Source organism: Cricetulus griseus, chromosome 6, assembly GCF_003668045.3.
Source record: "Cricetulus griseus strain 17A/GY chromosome 6, alternate assembly CriGri-PICRH-1.0, whole genome shotgun sequence".
Taxonomy (NCBI): Eukaryota; Metazoa; Chordata; class Mammalia; order Rodentia; family Cricetidae; genus Cricetulus; species Cricetulus griseus.
The window spans coordinates 109,817,503-109,841,845 of NC_048599.1; the positions used below are offsets into that span (position 1 = coordinate 109,817,503).

Genomic DNA, 24,343 nt, shown 5'->3' on the forward strand with positions numbered 1-24,343 from the left:
CTGTGTATTTGTTTGTCTTATTGGTTGATGAATAAAGCACCGTTGGCCAATAGGAAAGCAAGATAGGTGGGGCTAGGAGTCGAGGAGGATTCTGGGAAATGTAGTAAAGACAGAACTCCCATGTAATCCCTGGGAAGAGAGGACACATAAGGCCAGCATCCTCAGTAAGTCCTTATAAAATTATATAAATTAATGGTTATGGTTGATACTTAAGACAGAGCTAGCAAATAAGAACTCCTAGTCATTGGCCAGCATCATGGTAACTAATATAAGACTCTGTGTGTTATTTGTGGGCTCTAATGTGGTGGCGGAACTCAGGCAACTGGCAGAAAGAATTATCGTTACATGTACCAGTTTAAAAAAAGATTTTCTGCCAAAGCCACAGAGAAACCCTGTCTCAAAAAACCAAAATAAATAAATATGCTCTGATGAGATGACTCATTGGGTAAAGATACTAGTCACAAGAGCTAAGCCCAGAACCCACATAATGAAAGGAGAAAACTGACTCCTGCAAGCTGTCCTGTGACCTTGCATGTGTGCACACAGGCATACACACACCATAACAAATAAGTAAATGTTTTTGTTTTCTTGAAAGAACTATGACATATCTGCAGGCAGGCCTGGCAGATAGAATACAAGGTGCCCAGTTAAATTTCAAATATGGATGAATAAAAGAGAATGATTTTTGTTATATGTTCCGTACAATATTTACTTAGGTTAAATAATTGTTACTTCTCTGAAGTTTGAAATATTGCTATTGTGTATTTTGTTTATTTGTAAGCTTTGGTGGTTCATTAGTTATCTCTGTAGTCTTTTTCAGATTTAACAGGCACAACTTGCATTCAATGCCACCAGTTGGGAGGTAGAGGCAGGAAGGTTGAGTTAAAGGTCAGCCTTGGTTCTTACTTTTCTGTTGCTGTAACAAAACGCCAGGACCAGGCAATTTATAGATGATTTTATTTGGGTTTATGGTTAGGACAGTATGGCAGCAAGTGACAGGCGTGGTGACTGGAGCAGGAAGCTTCGTGTTCACATCCTTCAGTCAGCACAAAGTGGAACAAACTCTGAGGTTTTAACTCTGAAAGCCTGCCAGTGATACACTTTCCAACAAAGCCACACCTCCTAACATCCCCAAACAGCACCACCAAGTCGGGAACAAGTGCTCAAATGCCAGAGACTATGGGGGACATTTCTCATTTAAACCACCACACCCTGTCCCAAATGAAACAAACACAAAGCAGCAGATAAATGTTTTAATGTTATGTGACCTCTGGCCCAACTGGCTGTTTTTACAGACACAATTATTAGAAATCCTAACTGCAGGTAAGCTTTTACCATACTAGAGCATCTCCACCATGTTACAAAGATACTAAAATTAAGAAGAAAAAAAAAAACTGATTTTTCTTCCATGTAAGAAATTATGAATGCTCACTAGTGAAACTAGTATAATTACAGTATTCCAAGTTTCACTCCTTGAGTTTTGACTTTAAGATGTAAGCACATGTGCTGGGCAGTGATGCTGCACACCTTTAATCCTAGCACTTGGGAGGCAGAAGTAGGCGGAGCTCTGTGAGTTCCAGGCTAGCTTGTTCTACAGAGTGAGTTCCAGGACAGCCAGGGCTACACACAGAGAAACTCTGTTTAAAAAAACCAAAAAAAAAAAAAAAAAAGAAAGAAAGAAAAGAAAGGAAAGGAAAAGAAAGGAAGGAAGGAATAAATAAATATAAACACATGCAGATATGGAAAAAGTAGTTAGGATACTGGCTTTTGGTACACCTCTGTGACCAATATCATTTGAAGAACAGAATTCACAAATAGTTGGATTGTGTTTCAAAAAACAATATCAGCATAGTCCAGATTTTTTAAATTCCTCTGACTTTTTAAAAAGTGAGATATTGCAGAAAGAGTTGGCTGGAAGTTCTTGGATGCTGAAGGAATGTTAGTTATACTTAGCATGTTCCACATCATCAATAGGATGTGACAAATTATAACATGCATAAAAATCACACCTGAAGTGATCAGCAATACTTAATCTACAACCCAGTCTGCAGCAAAGAGTTTGGCTTTCTATGTGCAGATACAAGGCTATACTTGAGTAGTATTTTAAGCAAAAGGTGACAATCATAGTGTCCCTGAGTAGTCAGCCAATGCAGAGCTTAAAGTGAAGGTCACTTTGCATTATCTTCATTAGCATGCTCAGATCACCTTAAGCCCATTTGCATGGTTTCATTGTGGAATTATGTATTTACTCAGTACCATGCCAGATCCTTATGATCTTTACCCCTATGTGACTAAAGTTGTTTTTATTTATAACAGAAAAATCATGCAGAGATCATCCCAGAAAATATGTGATGATCCCTAAACCATACACAGAAACTCCTATAAGTACACATTTACAAATGACAAAACAATGAAACTTTCTTTTGTAGTAAACCTCATTTGGCTCCCTGCTTATGACAGTTCATAAATCCTGCAAGCCCACAAGAAAATGCTCCAGTTGGCAGTTACACATTTAGTCCTTTAAGCCAGACTTCTATGGACTGAACCCCTGCAAAGTGTATCAAGGATATTATGTCATTTAATTTCTCAGCAACATTATGAGGTCACACATATACACATCTGATGCTTATAAAGCCGTCTTTTCCATGACATTTTTCCACCTTTAGCACAGTCATTGGGGCAAAGCAGTAAAGAAAAAAAGAATAATAATAAATCTTGAAAAGCTTTTAACTCATGTTTGATACATACTAAAAACATACTAGGTAGACTTGGGACTTTGGGTACTCTTTCATGCTAGCAGTATTCCATGTCTGCATTTTGTGGGACATTTTCTTGTCTGGCTGCCTTCTGTAGATAGATAGCTGCCCCCCTTGCTAGTGGAGAAAAATACAGAGTGTAAGTACTTCCATCCAATCTCTCACCCAGTGGGGCTTGACATAAATACAGAAGGATCTGAATTAGCTAGCCTGGCTCACCACAGGATCCAGAGCAACTCAGGTAGTTCTGCAGCCCCACAGCAGAACAAGCCTTTGCATTTCATAGTGCCTTTGTTCATAATAACTTGTCACTCATGGGACCCTGAATGCTCACTCACTCCAGAACACAGCTTTTCTAAGACTGAAGCAGTTCCTATGCAACAGAACAGGTTCAGGCAGCAAGTCTTTGAAGCTGACCAGAGATGGGAAAGATATTCAGTATGCTATTGGCTTGAAAAAAATTTTTAATGAGAAAACTTCTCAAATGGTTCACATTGGAGGCATGGACTGTAAATTAAACAATAGCAGTGAATAAAATTTTAATTCCATTTGTGTTTCTTTACAAATAACAAAGTTCTGGGCTAGTTGTTAAATTTTCAGAAGAGTAAAATGAGGCTAAGAAGATGTATCTTTGCAGGCTGCTCAATGGTTCAAACTAGAGTCATTGTACTATATGAAAGGACATCATGCCATTAGCAGTCTGTATCTATGTCTATGTCTATATCTATATCTGTCTCTCTAAATTCACAGCTCAAACTTTTAAGATTTATTTTATGTATATCTGAGTGTTTTGTCTAGATGTAAGTATGGTGCTCATGAACATGTTTGGTGCTCATGAAGGCAGAAAAAGACATTGGATCCCTTGTGCTTGGAGTTATGGATGACTATGATTCACCATGTGGGTGTTAGGAACCAAACTTGGGTCCTCTGCAAGAGGAACAAGTTCTCAACCAATGAGGTATCTCTCCAGCCACCAATTTATAGTCTTTAATACAGTGAGCTTGAGTACCCAATATAGACGGGAAAGAAAATACTCAAGAGATCATGGAATATTTCTGCTCTCATTATAGAGATAAGGAAATTAAATATTCCACAGCTGAGTGGTTTGCCCAAGGTCACTATGCTGCAAGAAGCCAGAGATCCGGGCTTGGAGCAGGAAAATGGCCCAAGTCTTAACCAAGCACAACATGTTCTCATTTGCAACATTCCTGATAGAAGAGCCTCTGCTGCTTTTACTGAATGCAGAGTCTTCCTACACCAGACATTTACTATCTTAGCTAAGAACAATTACTTTCTTAATAACACTTAGAAAGTAAGTAAGTACCTCTCCATCCAAATCTGCCTGGTCCCTGCATCTGAGCTTTTAACCACTGCAGTAGTGATTCAACCACACAGGCTCAGCCTCCCCGGAGAAATGGCAGAGAAGCCTGAGGAACCTCTCCAGAAGGAAATGTGCTGGGACTTGTTGGGTGGTATGCCTAGATCAGTGGCAGCCTGGCTCAGGTATGCTTTGTGATAGATAGGGACAGACAAGCAGGTTGCAAAGCCCCTAAGACTTAGCGAGGTAGTGAAAACAATTGATAAAATAGTTTTTTAAAGGTTCCCAAGTTGGTTGATGAATAGGGTTTACTATACTCTGTATACGTAAAAAGGTGCTTTCCATAAAAAGTTTCCACAATAAAAGCTCTAGTATAGAGAAACATAAAAGTAGGAACACAACACCCAGTTATGGTTACCATGACATAAATAGCTCATGGCAAAATCCTAAGCACCAAAATTTAGTTACATCAAAATAAGGAGAAAATAGACTCCATCCTTTGGTGTTTCCATTTGTTTGATTTTAAGGAAAGAAAATCTATATTTGAATGGAATTTAAATATGATTATCAGGGTACTTTGAACAGAACTGGCTCTTAATATAGGGATTTATTTACTTTCACTTAGCAAGTATATTACTACCAACCAGTATCAGAATAATTGAATTCAGAAGATTTCATTTTGGTAAGAAAACATCTTAAGAAGGGTAGAGAATACAGTATACATTTTAAACAAGTTAGTGTTGATGTATCAGATTCTGGACTTAAAATTTGGGAGGGCAATGAAAACCTTACCCCAAAGTACTAATATTTCACATGTCTGCAAACCCATGTACGCTTCTCCAAGCTTTATGTCCATCCTAGGATGTGTAAATGCTGCCTAGATTATGTGTGATTATATAGAGTTATTTATGAGAGACTGTAGCATACTAAAACCAACAATTTTTTCTTTTGATTAACCAGGATTCTTAAGTATTAACATTTCTTTCATGGAAGAAAGGTGGAAGACCCTGCAGTGATTACTAGCCAACTTAATTTAGACTTTAACTTGAAAGCTCAGTGGTCTTTGTGCCCCATAAGGGCACAGGGTACATGATCCCCATCTTGTTCTCCTAGTCCAATACATGATATAGCATTCAAATAAATACTTTTTGTATAGATATAAAATTTAATCAACACATAGTTACTCTTCCTGCAAATTCTATTCTAGAAAAACATGTTGGTTTTTGTCTTCAAAAACTGAATATGAGTTAAAAATTTAGTAAAAATGACAATTAAAAACATCTAATTGCATACTTTTTCATTTCTAGAATGGTTACAAGTGACAAACTATGTAGCAATTGCTTCCAAAGTGAAAAATTTCATCTTACAGGGAGGCTTATTAAGATCTTGTTGTAAACAAAATCTACAAAGCTCAGGAAGTAAACAACTAATAAATCTCAGGAAGTTTAGGAAACAAGACTCACAGAGTTCCTCCTCAAGGTTATACAAGCAGTAAAATTACTAGGTGGAGGAGACTACCTTACCTGACCTACTCTGCTCCCTGCAACTTGTACAGGGAGCTTCAGATTTACAGTTTCCATGAGGGATTTCCCGTGTTTGGGGGAAGCTTTTTAGTAATGCAGCTGCCTTTAAGTCATCTATACTTTTGTAAGGAATCTCAATAAACTTACCTGTTCACCAAGATGTAGGAATCCATTGGAAGTTCCCTTATTTGGTCTCTGGGGTGATTGTTTGTTCACATCTTCCCAGGAAAAGTTCATGACACTCACTAAAGAAGTGAACGTGGTAGGGCATATACACTTCCAAACACAGGATGAGGAAAGGCACAATTTATATTTTCTTTTTGAAAACAGTATTATTCTAGTCAGAAGTGGTGACGCATATTTGTAATTAAGACACTTTGGGATCCAGGCATTGGTGGCATACGCTTTAGTCCCAGCACTTGGGAGGCAGAAGCAAGTTTGAGGTCAGCCTGGTCTACAGAGTGAGTGCCAGGACAGGCTCCAAAGCAATACAGAGAAACCCTGTCTCAAAACCCAAAAAACAAACAAAAAACCAAAAAACAACCCCCCCCACAAAACAAACAAACAGTAAATACAGTCTGGAAAACTGAAGCAGGACCTCTCTAGTTTGAGACAAGCAAGGACTACATAGTCAGTTCTAAGCTAACCTGGATTTAAGAGTAAGAGCCTGTTTCTAAAACCAGGACTAACAAAGAAAAAAGCAGTATTGTTCTTTTCATGAAATTTGTTTTTTCCTCAGAAAACTGAAGATTGAACTCAGGGCCTCTGCATGCCAGGAAAGCACTCAATCATGGAACTGCAATGAAGTGTCTGACCACCAAATAAGTTTCACACAAGTGGCTGGTGCTGAATAGCTCCAGCAATCTTTATTTATGTATCTAAAACAAACATCTTTTTCAATACTAACAAACAAGTTCTTCTCATCTTCCAGTGTCAACCTTTGTGTGTGTGTGTGTGTGTGTGTGTGTGTGTGTGTGTGTGTGTATTATATGCCAAATACGTTTTTCCCAACTTTTACATCACAACATCTTTAAACCAAAACAGTATATATCATTTTGTTAGCTTGGCCAAATATTTAGTCAGGTACATCCTGTTTATACAAAACTAAAAGGTGATAAACATAGGCACACATTTTCAAGAACAACAGTATCGTTCAAATCACATTTACAAAAATTGGGTTATCTGCCTCTGCTCCTATCAGCACTGAGTTACAACAGTTCCTGGGGTCTGAAGTGACAGCTGGCATCCCCAGACAAGAAACCTGAGAAACATCAGCTCCCAAAGAATTTTAGCGGAAAATAGTAGAGAAAAAATGGGGTTTCCAGGAATGATCATACCTGTTGGATGCATGATTGACAAAATGACACTAAAACCACCAAGAGAATCAATATTATGAGAGAAAAGAGAGAATGCAAGCTTCCTGGTCCTAGCAGTACTCTGTGCTGTCTCAAAGTCCACTGGTCTATGCTGAGTGAGACTGTTCCCCTGGGCTTTTGCCTCATCTGGAAACCCGTTCGACAAGCACTCGTATACTGGTCCCAAGCTAGGTCACATGGCTCCCAGTAACAGTTTTTTTTTTTTTTTTTTTTTTCAAAATGGAGCACAAATAGCTGTTCCTATAGAAACTCTATTTTAAAGTTTTTTTTATTAACATATTACATGTGAATTTTGTTATGAAAATTTTACTCCTGGTGTATATTTTGATGTAAACTTTACTATTAGAAAACATGTTCCTGTTACTTTTAATTTTAATATATTAATTTTTGTATCATTTGTGGAAAAAGGTATTAAGTAAGATTACAAATATAAAGAAGAGGGGAAGGAAAAGTAGATTGCCAAAGGGGGTGGGGGTGACCAAGAGAAAAACACATTCCAGAGTTCCTGTAGCCACACATCTAAAGTTAACGAGCTTGGGTGAAATACAAAGTCTAAGGTAAAATTTTTATTGCAATTGAACGTAATTATACAGTATCTCTAATCTTGGTATATAAAATGATATGCATATTCATTCCAGGAAGTGTTAATCCAACCAGGTGAGAATAAGACCACTACCACAGTTAATTTGAAGTAAACTTTAATTAAATACTGACTGACCAGGTGGATGGGCTCTGGCAGATCTATGTTCAGGTTTCTAGAGATGGTCTGAATCAAGTTTTGCAAGAGCTTAAGAAGGAAAACCCATAATTCATTGTATTACCCATCAGATCCAATTAGGGACAAGCATACATCTTGACTTACTGCTTGTGAACCTCCTGGCACACCTGTGATCAAGCTTGTCTGGTGCAGATGGGTCAAACAAACTTGTTTAGGGTAGTGAAAAAATGTGACCTGGTATCTCACATACATAATATCCTCCATCATTTAAGGAACTATCTGTTCTTGGGCAATGTGCTCGAAGGTCAGAGGCATTTTTGTTTCATGGATCTCTTAGGCACAGTAATTAAAACTTAAAATTTAACATTGGTTCTCACAGAAGCTATTAAATATGCACTTCCTTTAGGTTATAATTATAAGCACTTCGCCCGATCAGATGGACAGGGATGGAATATGACACTCAGGAATACCACAGGTCACAGTAAGCATAGCAGCTTACAGCCTTGCTTCAGGGAAAGGTTTCCCTAGTGTATCAGCTCTGCTCCTGCAGGAGAGGGCTTCCCTGGCAAAGTTGTTACAGTTCGGCTCCAGTCAACAACTTTGCTTCACCAGGGAAGGTTTCCCCAGAAAAAAAGTGTTACAGCCCTGTTCCACTCTACTCCACCCAGGGTTGTCTCTCACCCAAACCTCATTCAAGAGATTTATTGGGAGGGAAAAATCCAGGAGAGTGGCTGCCCTCTGCCAGGGTGGTAGAGAACAGCCAGGCAGCAAAAACAGCCAGAAGCTGAACAGGCACAGGGATTATATAGGGTTTCTCATGGGGATGGAGTTTTTCCTGGGTGGGGATTGATCAGATTTTAATCCCTGAGTTTAGGATAGCTAGATCTCCTGTTCAGGGATTGGTTAGTTTTCTGCACAGGTTTAGGGTCAGGTTTGGTTCTGGTTTCAGGGCCAAAGTGTGTTTCTTTCACTGGTCCTTTTTAGGATTTTTGGCTCTAGTTTTAGAGTCAGGGTGTATTTCTTTCACTAGCTCTGATTCCAGGGACAAACTTTTTCTCTAGCACTGGTTTCAGGGTCAGGGTGCAATTCTTTGGTTCTGGTTGCAGGGCTACAGTGTGTTTCTTTGGCTGGCCCCTTTCTACAATTATATGTGAAAGTACAGTGTGGCTGCTCTTGGCCACTAAGTCCGAGTATTGGGCAAAAGCCTGGAGATTTGGATGAACCACAAGACTCCTGGTCCCTTTCTGAGAGAATGTCTCCTACCTTTATTGTGGAGCAGCCTTATATACAAACTTACAAAAACCCCAGGTCAAAGGGTTCACAACAGGATATTGATCCCAGTGGGGTGAGGTCAGGAAAACAGGAGGTACCTGTGGTTATGCTAGAAAACAACTCTTAGAGACCCCATGGGGGCTGGGTTCCAACATCTCCCCCTTCTTTATATATAACAAAACAGTTATCAAGTAAGAACTATAAGATTTTAAACATTCTTAGTGTGTTGTTATAACTATCTTCAACTCCATCAAAGACCATAGAAGGATAATATATAAACTCTAGAACTGAGAGACATCTTGCTTCCTAGACAGTCACCCAAAGTTTCTTGGTTGTTGGGGCATCTGTCTTTAGCCTACAGGCCACATGTGTCTGACAGACTTCTCAGCAAAGCAGGAAATTCTAAACTGTCCACCTGCATTGGCAGTTTGTCTGACATCTTTTTTTCTGTGTTCTGTAGAATGTCTGGCAGACTCTTTCATGAAGCAGGGAATTCTAAACTGTCCTGCATTGGCAGTTTGTACCCTCCATGAAGCAGGAATGCTTTAGCCATTTTCCTGTGGGTCCTGAATGTCCAGTTTATAAAGCAACAGTTAAACAGTTCAGGCAAGAGTAGCTTCTTGCCCAAATGGCTGGTCTTGCCATGCCAAAAGCAAACTCTATAACGAGTTTCTTGGATGCCCATCTTCCTCTCAGTTTTATAATTGGTGTGCCAGGAACAGTTGTGTCTCACTCTCAAGAAAAACCCTAAACCAATTAAATGCCATTTTTCCATAGGTCTTTGAATGGTACAAAGAATATCTATATATCTAGAAAACCTAACAAATATCAACAAATGAGGATTCATTCCAATACAAAGTATCATTTCTATATCATATTCCTCCTTTTTTCCTTTTAAAAGTGATTGACTGTGACCACTACCATTTCTAATTGACCAAATTTAAGTGCAAACAAATATTTGGATCACCTGGGCCACTGCTTCAGGGGGTCCTGCCCCATGAAACCATACCACTCTGGAAGGAATCCACAGCTCTTCACACTCCATGGGAAAAAAAGCAGAAATTTCCCTCCCAAGTAACCTGTACTTTAACAACTGTTGCTCCTTCCCCAGCAATTAAACATTCAAAGACAACACAATAGTAACAATCACACATTTATGATCATACTTCATACACACATGCGTGGCCACACCATACATACATAACATACATAAATCTTTTGAACAAAAGTCACAAAGGAGAGGAGGTGTCAGGGATGGCCATCCTTACCATAGCTTGGCATCTTTGGATGGTCTTGAGGACTGCCGCATCTTTGTCCATTCCTGTATGGTCTTTTGTAGGACCTGGGTGTTTTCTTTATCTATTTGGTCATATTCTCCTTTCTCATCCGATGAGACAGATGATGTGGATGGCTTTCGATGAGGGCTCTGGGAGACTGGCTGAAAGTCCAGGGCTATGTAATTCACATTGCCAGTACTCTTTTTGGAGCTAGGTTATTAGTGCCACTGGGTACAGGGGATGAAGACTTTGGGTTCTGCATAGGGACTTAGTTCTCATCACTGTCTCTGGAGTCTATGTTGGTGATGCTTTGTGTGGAGATGGAATGGCAGTACTCAGAGAAGCTGGAGTTAAAGGTGTGGTTGACTGAGGACCAATACTTGGTGACAGGTGACTTGAAAGGAAGCCCATTGATGACAGTATTGTTTCTCAGGTGAAGGGTTGTTGGTGCAAGTGTTGATCACTGGTGGACAAGGCTTGACACAGGGGGCTGGCTAGAGTGTGAAGGAGATAAGGACTTTATTGCTCGGAGCAGGTGTTGACTGGAGCTGCTGAACTCAGCTGGAGAAGAGCAGAGACTATGACTGACCAAAGAAAGGTTTTTCTGGGTGTCAGTGCTCTCTTTAGTCTGACTGAAGCCGCAGATCTGGCAGATGCTCTGGACACACCTATTAATGTCAGCCTCTGTCTCAGCCACAAGATAGAAGGTGAGCTCATTGGACTTGATATCCTGCCGGGGTTTCTTGGAGTGTTCATTCTTGTAGTAGTCAGAACATCTGGGTCACCATTCATTTGACCTCTCCGCAGAATAAACCAGCGTTTCTTCCAAGCATAGTGCCCCAACTTTTTCTCAGGTGATTTCTCCAGCCAGTCTGTGCACAACACATCATTGCCGGCTGACTGGAGCCCACAGCAGGCTCAAGTGGACAAGAGCATGGGCTGCTGGGTCAGTTGGCAGCTGGTGCACAGCTCAAGGGGGAGGGATTCCTCAGTGGAGGATTTCCCGTATTTCTTTAATAATTTTCTTAGCATTATTACTTAATCCAAAGTTAAAATGAAATCTTACCACTACCTTGTCTCTTTAAACTTTCTCTGTGTGATTGACTGTGATCTCTATTCCAATCCAACTCTCTTAGGAGTTGAGGCACCCCCTTTTCCAGTGCCTTTACATCCAACTCTCTCAGGAGTACTATTTTCTAGTACCTTTTGCAATCCACCCTCACAACTCCTTACTTTCCAGCCTTCTGGGGATGATCTCTCAGGGTCCACTTTCTTTCCCGATCTTGGTGAAATCTCCATTTGTGGCTGCTCTTGGCCACTAAGTCCGAGTATTGGGCGAAAGCCTAGAGATTTGGATGAACCACAAGTCTCCTGGTCCCTTTCTGAGAGAATGTCTCCCACCTTTATTGTGGAGCAGCCTTATATACAAACTTACAAAAACCCCAGGTCAAAGGGTTCACAACAGGATATTGATCCCAGTGGGGTGAGGTCAGGAAAACAAGAGGTACCTGTGGTTATGCTGGAAAACAACTCTTAGAGACCCCATGGGGGCTGGGTTCCAACAGTATAGAAAGATGTTAGGCACTTTTGATGTGTGTGTGTGTGTTTTTTTTTTTTTTTCAATTTTCTTTTTCTATGTGGATATATTTATAACAGTGTCTTGATATGCAGCCCAGGTTGGCCTTGAACTCATTAGGTAGCATAAAGCGGCCTCAAAGATGTGACAAAAAACTTGTTTTGGCTTCTGGAATGCTGAGATTACACATATAAGTCATTGCATGTCCCGCGCGATCGTCTCGCCAGCAAGAACGACACAGGACACTCGGATCTTTCTGCAGTAAAGCTTTAATGCATCTTGAGAGACAGATGATCAGCTTCTGATTAGGGAGACCCCGAGCCAAGAATCCCGTCCCATTATAAAGGCTCATAAGCTCCGAGCAATGCATGTACAGCTGGGATAGGTGGAGGACTCACCCTATATGACGCCACGGGAGAGGCAAGACTAGGCAAGTGGAAAAACACTTGGCACATGCGCACCAACGTTGTTTACATGATCTGGCAGCGGATGTCAGCGCCATCTTGTAATGGCGAATGTGAGTGCGGCTCCTCACATCTCCCCCTATATAATTATATAGAAACACAGAGGCTATAGGCCAGCCAAATGCAGAGTGGAGATGGAGGTCAACTCCCCAAAACTGGATGCAGACCTTGTCTTGAGCAGGACTCCAGACTTTGTGTCCAGAGCAGGCCCAGACCCGTCCTTATGTCTTTTTCTGGGGGAAGGGCATTATGACATATAACCTTCATGCAAGATGACATATCTCCCAGAAGAGCCACAAGAAAAGCTGCAGGCCCTTTCTGTGCAGTGCTTAGCCTTGCAACTCTTTTGGCCTGCCAAACCTTGCTCACTCTATTCCGTGCAATGAGGTCAAGCCTCTGGAGGTGCAGGAGCTGAGCAGTCGGTGACCTATTGCTTCAACATGCTTAGCCAAATGCCGGGGGAGATTCCATTCTCTAGGGCAGCAAGTGCCTGTGCAACCACTACCTTATCTTTTTTTGTTTGGGTTTTGAGTCTACACACAGTCCAAAGCATAAACACCACACCACACCACTGCAGAGAATTGTGCCAAAAAGTCCCACCCCCACCCATTCCTTAAAATAAGAAACTGCTGATGAAATCCAGGAAGAGCCTGGGAAGGTCTCATTGAACTCCCGACTAATTTGAGGGGAGAAGGTGGAGTTCTGACTTGAGGGTCCGAAGGGGCTCTTCGGGTGAGTCTTTCCGGGATCCACAGGGGATTCTCTTCGTCCTGTGGAAAAACACATATAGTTCCCCTGGATCTTATGAGAATAGGATCCGGGCCTCTCCAAAGACCAGTCAAGATATCTTTCCATTTTACCATTTCCTTTGGCCTTTCAGGTTCTGAGGTGTGGCGCTCGGCTGCAGTATGGCCCTGAGCGTCAATGTTTAGAAAATTAAGGGTAAAGAGTGCCATGGATATTGCAACTCTTGGCACCGAGGGTAAGGATGCTCCTATTCCCTCCTTTTGTTTGATTAAATAAGACTTAAGCGTGCGATGGGCACGTTCCACAATGCTTTGTCCTTGAGGGTTATAAGGTAGGCCAGTCAGATGGGTAACCTCCATCTGTCTGTAGAAGTGCCGGAACTTTTGAGAGGTATAAGCCGGCCCATTATCTGTTTTTAGGATATGAGGCTTTCCCCAGGCACCCCAGGCCTCCAAGCAGTGTGGATCACATGCGCGGCCTTTTCCCCTGTCAAAGACTGGGAAAGCCATCTGCAGTTTCCTCCGCTCCTCTAATGGTAAAAAGGAGTCAGTACCAAATTTTTGTTGTGACTCATATAATGGGGGTGCTGATGGAAGTACACCTGCTGGATTAACAGGCGGTGGCCTCATATTTGCTTTCACTTTTGGCAGCCGATATCTATCTGGGTGGTATCTATCCTCTTCATATCGTGCTGCCTCCTCCTCTAGCTCTGCTTCCTCGCTAGAGTCTAAAATCTCAGAGTCTGAGCTGCTCAGCTCCAAGGCCTCTAGTTCCACCGTAGGGTACAGACTAGGTTTTGAGTCTTTATTTCTCTTAAATTTACCGGGGTTTGACTGGTCATCCCCTTTCTTCTCTCCCCCCTTTTTTGTATCCTGGGGAGGGCCCTTTTTCTTAGACATGTCCTTCCTTTTTTGAGCTCCCAATCTCTCATCTCGTTCGGTTTCTGACATACTATCCTGTACCTCTCCTCTTTAAGCGTTTCTTGACTCTCTGCTACCGTGGGACGGCAAGCCTCATCCTCTAGACAGTTTTTAATTAATTTCCATATGGCCTTAGTACCTAGACGAAGATCCCTTCCATGTGCTTTTTATCTAGATCTCTACCTAATTTGCTCCAGAAGGCCACGGTAAGGGACCCGGAACAGGCATACCATGGCGCCACTCTATCCACCTCCTTCACAAAATTTTGGAGTGTGCGGGGAGCCAATTTTTAGGTCTCTCTGTTTTAGAACCATTTGCAAGGCTGTGACTATCAATTGTGAGGAGGCCCATTATGCTGGCGGCTACCTGGGGTCCGCTTGGTCGCAAACTGAAACACCAGCCATGATGAGCACAATATAAGACCAATATGAACAAAAGAAGAATAATCAAGACTAGAGTTAGGGCTTCTACTAACCCATCACATGGTGGTGACAAATTAAGGCCAAAGTCAAAAAAACGGGGTATCAGGACTAAGCATACCTCTCCGAACTTACCACCCTGCAGTTCTGAATCCGCCCCGTCCTCCCAGGGGGTCTCCCGCAGCACCAGCGATGTCAACAAGTTCCCGGGTTTCGGCACCAGATGTCCTGCGTGATCGTCTCGCCAGCAAGAACGACACAGGACACTCGGATCCTTCTGCAGTAAAGCATTAATGCATCTTGAGAGACAGATGATCAGCTTCTGATTAGGGAGACCCCGAGCCAAGAATCCCATCCCCTTATAAAGGCTCATAAGCTCTGAGCAATGCGTGTACAGCTGGGATAGGTGGAGGACTCATCACCCTATATGATGAAGGCAAGTGGAAAAACACTTGGCACATGCGCACCAACGTTGTTTACTTAATCCGGCAGCGGATGTCAGCGCCATCTTGTAATGGCGAATGTGAGTGCGGCTCCTCACAATTGCATTCAACTATTTAGTTGGATATGGAAATATAAATTTTCAGCGGCATTTATAGTTGAGCAGAAAGCATACTGAAAAATGAACATTTATTTGCCTTTTCTTATTGTCTTAATCACTGTTCTATTTCTGTGAAGAGATGCCATGACCACAACTCTTAAACAAGAAAGCATTTAATTAGAGGCTTGCTTACAGTTTCAGAGATTCAATCTATTATCATCATGGCAGGGAGCATGTCAGCAGCCAGCATGCTGGAAAATTAGCTGAGAGCCTCATCCTGATCCCTGGACACAGAGACTCTGGAATGTGGCTGCTCTTGGTCACTAAGTCCGAGTATTGGGCGAAAGCCTGGAGATTTGGATGAACCACAAGACTCCTGGTCCCTTTCTGAGAGAATGTCTTCCACCTTTATTGTGGAGCAGCCTTATATACAAACTTACAAAAATCCCAGGTCAAAGGGTTCACAACAGGATATTGATCCCAGTGGGGTGAGGTCAGGAAAACAGGAGGTACCTGTGGTTATGCTAGAAAACAACTCTTAGAGACCCCATGGGGGCTGGGTTCTAACATCTCCCCCTTCTTTATATATAACAAAACAGTTATCAAGTAAGAACTATAAGATTTTAAACATTCTTAGTGTATTACTATAACTATCTTCAACTCCATCAAAGACCATAGAAGGATAATATATAAACTCCAGAACTGACAGAGACACCTTGCTTCCTAGACAGTCACCCAAAGTTTCTTGGTTGTTGGGGCATCCGTCTTTAGCTTACAGGCCACAATGTGTCTGGCAGACTTCTCAGCAAAGCAGGAAATTCTAAACTATCCATCTGCATTGACAGTTTGTCTGACATCTTTTTTTCCTGTGTTCTGTAGAATGTCTGGCAGACTCTTTCATGGAGCAGGGAATTCTAAACTGTCCTGCATTGGCAGTTTGTACTCCTCCATGAAGCAGGAACGCTTTAGGCATTTTCCTGTGGGTCCTGCATGTCCAGTTTATCTTGCCATGACAAGGTCAAACTCTATAATGAGTTTCTTGGATGCCCATCTTCCTCTCAGATATAATTGGTGTGCCAGGAGCAGTTGTGTCTCACTGTCAAGAAAAACCCTAAACCATTTAAATGCCCTATATTCTATAGGTCTTTGAATGGTATGAAGAAGGTCTTTGAATGGTATGAAGAATACCATTCAATATCTATATATCTAGAAAGCTAACTAGTATCAACAAATGAAGATCCATTCCAATACAAAGTATCAACAAATGAGGATCCATTCCAATACAAAGTATCATTTCTATATCATATTCCTCCTTTTTCCTTTTAAAAGTGATTGACTGTGACCACTACCATTTTTAACTGACCAAAGTTAAATGAAAACAAATATTCAGATCACCTGGGTCACTGCTTCAGGGGGTCCTGCCCCATGAAACCATACCAGTCTGGAAGATATCCATAGCTCTTCACCCTCCATAGAAAAAAAAGCAGAAATTTCCCTCCCAAGTAACCTATACTTTAACAACTGTTACTCCTTCCCCAGCAATTAAAACAATTCAAAGACAACACAATAGCATTCTTTTGTTAATCACACATTTACAATCACACTTCATACACATATGTGTGGCCACACCATATATACAGAACATACATCTTTTGAACAAAAGTCACAAAGGAGAGAAGGTGTCAGGGATGGCCAACCTTACCATAGCTTGGCATCTTTGCATGGTCTTGAGGACTGCCGGATCTTTGTCCATTCCTGTATGGTCTTTTGTAGGGCCTGGGTCTTTTCTTTACCCACTTGGACATATTCTCCTTTCTCTTCCGATGAGACAGATGATGTGGATGACTTGCGATGAGGACTCTGGGAGACTGGCTGAACGTCCAGGGCTATGTAATTCACATTGCCAGTACTCTTTTTTGAAGCTGGGCTGTTAGGGCCACTGGATACAGGGGATGAAGACATTGGGTTCTGTGTAGGGACATAGTTCTCCTCACTGTCTCTGGAGTCTGTATTGGAGATGGAATGGCGGTACTAGGAGGAGCTGGAGTTAAAGGTGTGGTTGACCGTGGACAAAGATTTGGTGACAGGTGTAAACCTCTTTGGGGGCTCTTGTTTGTTGAAGGTCAGGGCTCTGCATACAGAAGTTTAGGTTGATGATTCCCAGGGGTTTTCTAGAACATCTGGGTCACCACACATCTTACCACTCTGTGGGATGAACCAGCATTTCTTCCAAGCATAGCGCCCCAACTTTTTCTCAGGAGGCAATTTCTCCAGCCAGCCTGTGCACACCACATCATTACTGGCTGACTGGCAGGCTCAAGTGGACAAAAGCACGGCCTGCTGGGTCAGCTGGCTGCGCGTGGGTAGCTCATGGAGGAAGGATCCCTCAGTGGTGATTTCCCGAATTTCTGTAATAATTTTCTTAGCATTATTGCTTAATCCAAAGTTAAAATGAAATCTTACCAGTACCTTGCCTCTTTAAACTTTATCTGTGTGATTGACTGTGATCTCTATTCCAATCCAACTCTCTTTAGGAGTTGAGACACCCCTTTTCCAGTATCTTTGCAGTCTAACTCTCTTAGTTGAGGCACCCCTTCCAGTAACTTTCCAATCCAACTCTCTCAGAAGTTGAGGCACCCCTTTTCCAGTGCTTTTACAATCCAACTCTCTCAGGAGTTGAGGTATCTATTTTCCAGTGCCTTTACAATCCAACTCTCAGGAGTTGAGGTACCTATTTCCTAGTATCTTTTGCAATCCACCCTAACAACTCTTTACTTGCTTTCCAGCCTTCTGAGAGTGATCTCTCAGGGTTTCCTTTCTTTCCCGATCTTGGTGAAACCTCCATTTGTGGCTGCTCTTGGCCACTAAGTCCGAGTATTGGGCGAAAGCCTAGAGATTTGGATGAACCACAAGACTCCTGGTCCTTTTCTGATAGAATGTCTCCCACCTTTATTGTGGAGCAGCCTTATATACAAACTTACAAAAACCCCAGGTCAAAGGGTTCATAACAGGATATTTATCCCAGTGGGGTGAGGTCAGGAAAACAGGAGGTACCTGTGGTTATGCTGGAAAACAACTCTTAGAGACCCCCATGGGGGCTGGGTTCCAACACTGGAATTGGCATGAGCTTTTGAAACTCCAGGGCCTACTACCCCCAATGACATACTTTTTCCAAACAACGCCATCTATCTCCTTATCCTTCTAATCCTTTCAAATATTGCCACTCCCTGAGACTAAGCATTCAAACCTAGGAGTTTATGGAGGCCATTCTTATTCAAACCACCACACTCTACTCCCTGGACCCCATAGACATACAGTTATTTATTATTGCAAAATTTCATCTAGTTCAACTTCAAAAGTCCCCTTAGTCTGTCACAATCTCCACATCGTTTACAAGTCCAAAGTCTCTTATGAGATTCAAGTCTCTCCCCTAATGTACCTCCTGTAAAATAAAGATCATATCATACTTCCAACATAAAATAACACAGAAAATACATTACCATTCCAAAAGGGAGAAAATATTGGAAGAAATATTGGATCAGAGCAAGACAGAAAGCCAGCAGGGCCATTCTTATTTCAAACCACCACACCTATTGTTCTAAAAAGCTTACAAAATATTTGGGAAAGCCATAATTCTATTTTTCCAAAAAATGTTCTGTTGTGGAATATTTGTACATCTGTGTGAAGATGTGTTATTGTGATTGGTGTAATTAAAAGCTGAACAGCCAATAGCTAAGGAAGAGAGGATAAGCAGGATTTCTGGGGAGAGAAAGGAAGAGAAGAAATTTAGGTATGCAGGAGATGCCAGGGAGACACTGAAAAGGTCAGACATGCGGTACAGAGTGCCGGGCCATGTGGTAGAATCATAGAAACAGTTAATTTGAGTTATAAGAGCTAGCTTGGAAAAAGTCTAAACAAAGGCCAAGGTTTCAGATAAATAATAAGTCTCTGTATCATTTGTGGGCTGGTGGTCCCAACAAAAAAGTACTGATACAATGTTCACTTTGCACATTTTAACATTTTTCTACTTTTTTATATGATTCCATGTAAGTTAAGCATATGTCTTAGCTAGGGTTTCTACTTCTGTGAAGATACCATGACCATGGCCACTCTTATAATGGTAAGCATTTAATTGGGACTGGCTTACAGTTTAGAGGTTTAGTCCATTATTGTTGTGGAAGGAAGTATGCAGGCAAACATGGTGCTGGTGAGGTAGCTGAGAGTTAGACATCTGAATCTTCAGGCAGCAAGAGTGACTTTAGGCCTGGCGTGAGTTTCCTGAAACCTCAAAGTCCAACCCCAGTGACATACTTCCTCCAAAAAGGCCATCCCACACCTACTCCAACAAGGCCACACCTCCAATTATGAAATTCATTATGAGTCTATGGGGGCTATTTTCATTCAAGTCATCACAGCATGTGAGTATACTTTCTTTTTATTACTCTACGGTGGGAATTTTCAAGCTACTTTTGTTGGTTATTCTTGGGTGCTAGCTTATTTATATCTGGAATGAACTAAAACCTCAAGAGTTAGATACACCTATATGAGATTTTTTTCTTTTTTAAATAAGCCATTTGGAGTGTGAAGATCCACCTTCAATATGGGCTCCACCTTCTGGTGGCAGTTTATATAAATGACATGGAAGAAGAAAGCTCCCCCTTTGCCTGTTTGCCCTTGTTCTTGCTGGCAAGCCCATTCCTTCACTGGCATTAGAGCCTACTTTGGGATTCTGGCATATACTAAAGACCAGCTAAGACATCCAGGGTTATGGAATAATCTTTTTGTACACTGTGAAGATTTGTCTTTGTCAAGGTGCCTGCTGATTGGCTCAACAAAAAACTAAATGGCCATTAGCTAGGCAGGATATAGAGGCAGGACAGCCAGACCAGGAAGAAGCTGGGAAGGAGGACAGGTGTCAGGAGTCAACAGGAGCTGCCCATGAGACACAGAGAAAGCAGGATGGGAGTAGGTACATGAGGTAAATGAGCCTCAGTGTAGCACACAGACTAATACAAACGGGTTAAGTTATAAGAGCTAGCATAAAATGAGCTCAGCTATTGGCTGAGCATTTATAATTATTAAGTCTCTATGTGGTTATTTGGAGAGCAGCTGGTGGAACAGAACTGATTGGTGGTCTAGACAGAAAAGTCTGTCTACCACCCAGCCTCACAGACAACAACTACTGGATTCTTGAACCTTCCATTTGAAAACAGCCATTGTTGGACTGGCTGTACCACAACCTGTTCGACATTCTAATAAATTCCCTTCATATATGTGTGTGTGAGAGAGATAATTGTTTCTCTAGAGAACCCTGACTAATACACTAAGTTATTACTTAAAGATATTCATAGAAAACTTGACATTTGAGATGGTCTTGTGTAGCCCAGATTGGCTTCCAATTAAGGCTGAGCTTTAATTACTGAACTCCGTGGCCCTACCTCCTAACAGAATCAATGTTCCCTCTTATGAGGGCCAACTCACTTTCCATCTCTTGTTTTCAGTCATCAGCCAGGACCTCTGATCTAAACTATTCTTCTTAGACTCCTTCCTTTTTAGGAAGGCTGGGTAACAGTTTCCTCAAGAATGCTGTATAAGAGTTTCTTTTGAGACTGACACATTCCATCCTGCAGGAAAACTCCTTAAGCAGGAAGGTAAACAACTCAAGGAAGTAACTGAAACTGACCAGATTCACTAGGCCTTTCCCTGTCAGCATAAGCAATAAAAGCAGAGTCCCTCTCAGATCAAGTGATGACAAGCTGAGCTTCAAAGAAGACTCTTAGAGGAGAAAAGATGCAAAGACTCTGAGACAGACCAGCTGCCTAGTAGAAGCAGAAACCAGCCAGACTACCTGGAGGGGTTTTAGACCAATGGAGGCACCTTGAATGGACATTCTCCAACTTGTTGAGCTGTCTGCAGGCTGTGCAGTGTGCTCCAGGTTCCTAGCTTTGTGGGCTGTCACCAATGCTGGGGTGGGTTTTGGTGATGTAGCTGTCTTTGAGTCATTTCTGCTCCTGTAAATAACCCCAACAAAACTCATTGGTTCACCATTGTCTTAGGGTTTTGATTGCTGCGATGAAACACCATGACCAAAATGCAAGTTGGGGAGGAAAGGGTTTATTTCACTTACACTTCAGCATTGCTGTTCATCACTGAAGGGCAGGATCCTGGAAGGCACAAACTGATGTAGAGGCCATGGAGGGGAGTTGCTTACCTTACTTTACCTTGCTTCTCCTGCCTTGCTCATCCATCTTCTTATAGAATCAAGGACCAACAGCCCAGGGATGTCACCATCCACCATGGGTGGGCACTTCCCCACTGATCAATAAAATAGAAAATGCCTTAGGGCTGGATCTCATGGACCCAACATTTCACCTGAGGCTCCCTCCCCTGATGATTCTAGCTTGTGTCAAGCTGACACAAAACCAGCCAGTACAATTGACCCTTTGTCAACTTGACACACTAGCATGTCACTATTAACCACATCCCTTTCTTATTTATCCCCAAGATATCATATTAAAATCAAATAATTTTAAAACTCCCACAGTAATAACCAACTCAAACACATTAAAATTTCGGTTTCTTAAAATATCCGATCTCTTTTTTAGAAGTTCAAGTCTTTCAGCTATGGGCTCCTTTAAAAACCAAAATTAAGTATCTTCCTCAAGAGGGAAGAACCAGTCTCAACCAAGCAAAACCAAACTGCTACAGTATAAAGAACTCAATATCAAATTATCTGGGATTCACTCATGATCTTCTGGACTCCTCCAAAGGGCTTGAGTCACTTTTCTAGCTCTGCTCTCTGCAGCACACACAGCTTCACCTTCTAGGCTCCAGCTGGCTCTACTCCATTGCTATTGCCATTCTTAGTGTTCATCCCATGGTACTGGCATCTCCAAAATACAGGGTCCCTTGCTGCAACTGGGCAGCACTTTCACCGGTAGTCTCTAGTAGGCTCTCTTCATGGTGGCAAGTTTCAACTTCTTTGCACAACTTCTTAGTCCTTGGCCTTCAACTGCTACTGAGACTGCACCTTCACCAATGGCCTTCCCTGGCCTCTCCCAGTGCCAAGCCTCAGCTGCTCTCCATGCTCCCCTTCACACTTTCAAAACCACTTCTACCTGGGTGACATTTATAGATTACCATGTCCAGCTGGCTGCCAGCACGAGGTACAACCTTGGCCGCCTCTGGAACACAGCTTCTCGGAGCCTTCAGCAAACACATCCAAGAAGATTTCACCAGAGATGCTGGTCTCTTCTTAATCACCACTAATTTCTTAGCTCCAGCTAACCAGCATCAATTGTCCCAGTAAAGGTTTCACTTCAGTGGTTCTGGTATCTTGTTAATCACAGCTGAGTTCTTCAGCCCCAGCTAACTAGAACCACAGGGTTGTAATTCAAAATAACCAATGGCCCCGATAAAGAGTCTTTAAACTTCCCTCTGAAAGTTTGCAAGTCAGGCCTCCATCTACCCAACATTCTTATCAAGTTCCCCCAGAACATCCCACCGAGGTCTCAACACTCAATGGCTTTTCTAGCCCAAAGTTTCAAAGTCCTTCCATAATCCTTCTCAAAACATGGTCAGGTCCATCACAACAATACCTCAATTCACTGGTACCAATTTGTTGTTCATCATGGAAGGAATTCAGGACAGGAACTCAAACAGGGCAGAATTCTGGAGGCAGAAGCTGATACAGAAACCACGGAGGGAGCGCTTACTGGCTTGCTTCTCTGGCTTGCTCAGCCACCTTCTTATAGCACCCAGGACCAACAGCTCAGAGATGGCAACACCCACCAAGGGTTGGACCCTCCCTCATTGAGCACTAATTGAGACAATGCTTTACAGCTGGGCCTCTTGGAGACATTTCTTCAGCTGAGAATCCTTCCTCTGATGACTCTAGCTTGTGTCAAGTTGACACACAAAAATCAGCCAGTATAACCAAATTGAATTTTGGTGGTATCTGTACTTTGGTTTGTTGTGGGTTCTGACGGGGTGACTAGACGTGTTGCATCTCCTATGGAAAGGTTTTGTCACACAACAAATGTCTTACATGAAATCACTAAGGTTTCTTTTTCCTATTCCACAAATCTGGGCAGACTGCCTTGTGTGGTCTGAGCTACACCCTCAGAAGAGGACAGTGAGCACAAAGCCCATCAGATTGCTCTGTCTGTTTGACAGTTAATCATCAGTGTCAACTTTCCTGAACTTAGGTCACTTAGATTAGTAAAGCACACCCTTGGACCTGTCCATGAGGACTGTTCTAGAAAGGATTAATTGAGCTGGGAATGTGAGCCGAACCTTCCCTCTTGGGCTAAGGGCTCATATAAAATAAAAGTTGAAGAAAGGAGAAAGCCAGCCCTGTGCTGGCACATACCTTTTCTCTTTTTTCCTGGCCACCATGGCATGAGCTGCTGTTCCCCATCACACCTTCCCTGACATGATGAACGGACACCTCTATATCCCTAAACTGTGAGCTGAAATAAATTTTTTCTCCCTGTTTTTGACAGGTATTTTGGTCACAACAATGAAAAGCTAACTGAAATGAGCATGCCAGCCTGGGTCCACCTACCAATCTCCTGGAACTAAGAAGAGTGGGCTATTTCTACCTGGGCAGTCTGGAAAGCCTTTCTGAAGTGCTAATACCTGAAAGTATGCATTAAAAATTGTTGTATGGAACAGGGGGTAAGATTTTCAACCAGGGAAGCTGAGCAACATCTGGATAGACTTGAACAGCTCTTCAAAGGGACTGGGAAGGAGCCATTTTCCAGCATTATGGAAAAAAGTTTCTAGCAACTATGATTATTATTTTGCTGTCAAGTTACAAAATTACAAGATTATATCATGGATAGTAGTAAATAAGAACAGGAAGTATAGTCTTGTTTCTAAGAGCTACTGAACACATTTTAGTGACTTAATCCCCAAGTAGAGTAGTGCTTTGGGGGATTCTGTTGTAAATTTTTGGGCCTCTCCAAGCTGTGCTTAGAGTAATAGTGTAACATTTTAGGATCTTTCAGTTTTGTGTCACCTCCATCTTAACACATCTCTGCATGATTACAACAGCAGAGAAGGCCACGGAAGAGTCAGCATTCCCCTTGATGGGACCCTACAAGGAAATAAAACATTTCACTTGTGCAAGTAAGCCATTTGCATAGGCTCACTTTCAGTGCATGGAAAGTATGACCTTGCCCTATGCCCAAGAACAAAAGGATGACAGGGAAAACTGGTGTCATGTGCATTGCTCTAAGCAGTTATGTAATGTTGTGAAAACTTATGTTTAAGATCAGCCTACTCAGGATTCAGTAATAGTAGTGTACCCTAACTTCAGGTTGAAACTAATGAGGTGATTGATCCTGTGACTCAATACTTCTAAGTGGTTTCACTGTTAGTCACTGCTTACAGCCTGTCTACGCAACTGTTGTAAATCTAATACTCTTTTAGA

The 24,343-nt window shown here is 42.0% G+C and overlaps 1 long non-coding RNA gene across 1 annotated transcript; it reads left to right on the forward strand.

The window, feature by feature from the left end:
• Positions 1–125: 125 nt before the first annotated feature.
• Positions 126–6,522, forward strand: LOC103162683. Its single transcript, XR_003486315.2, has 3 exons — positions 126–164; positions 811–888; positions 6,337–6,522. It is a non-coding gene; the product is annotated as an uncharacterized LOC103162683 (long non-coding RNA).
• Positions 6,523–24,343: the final 17,821 nt, after the last annotated feature.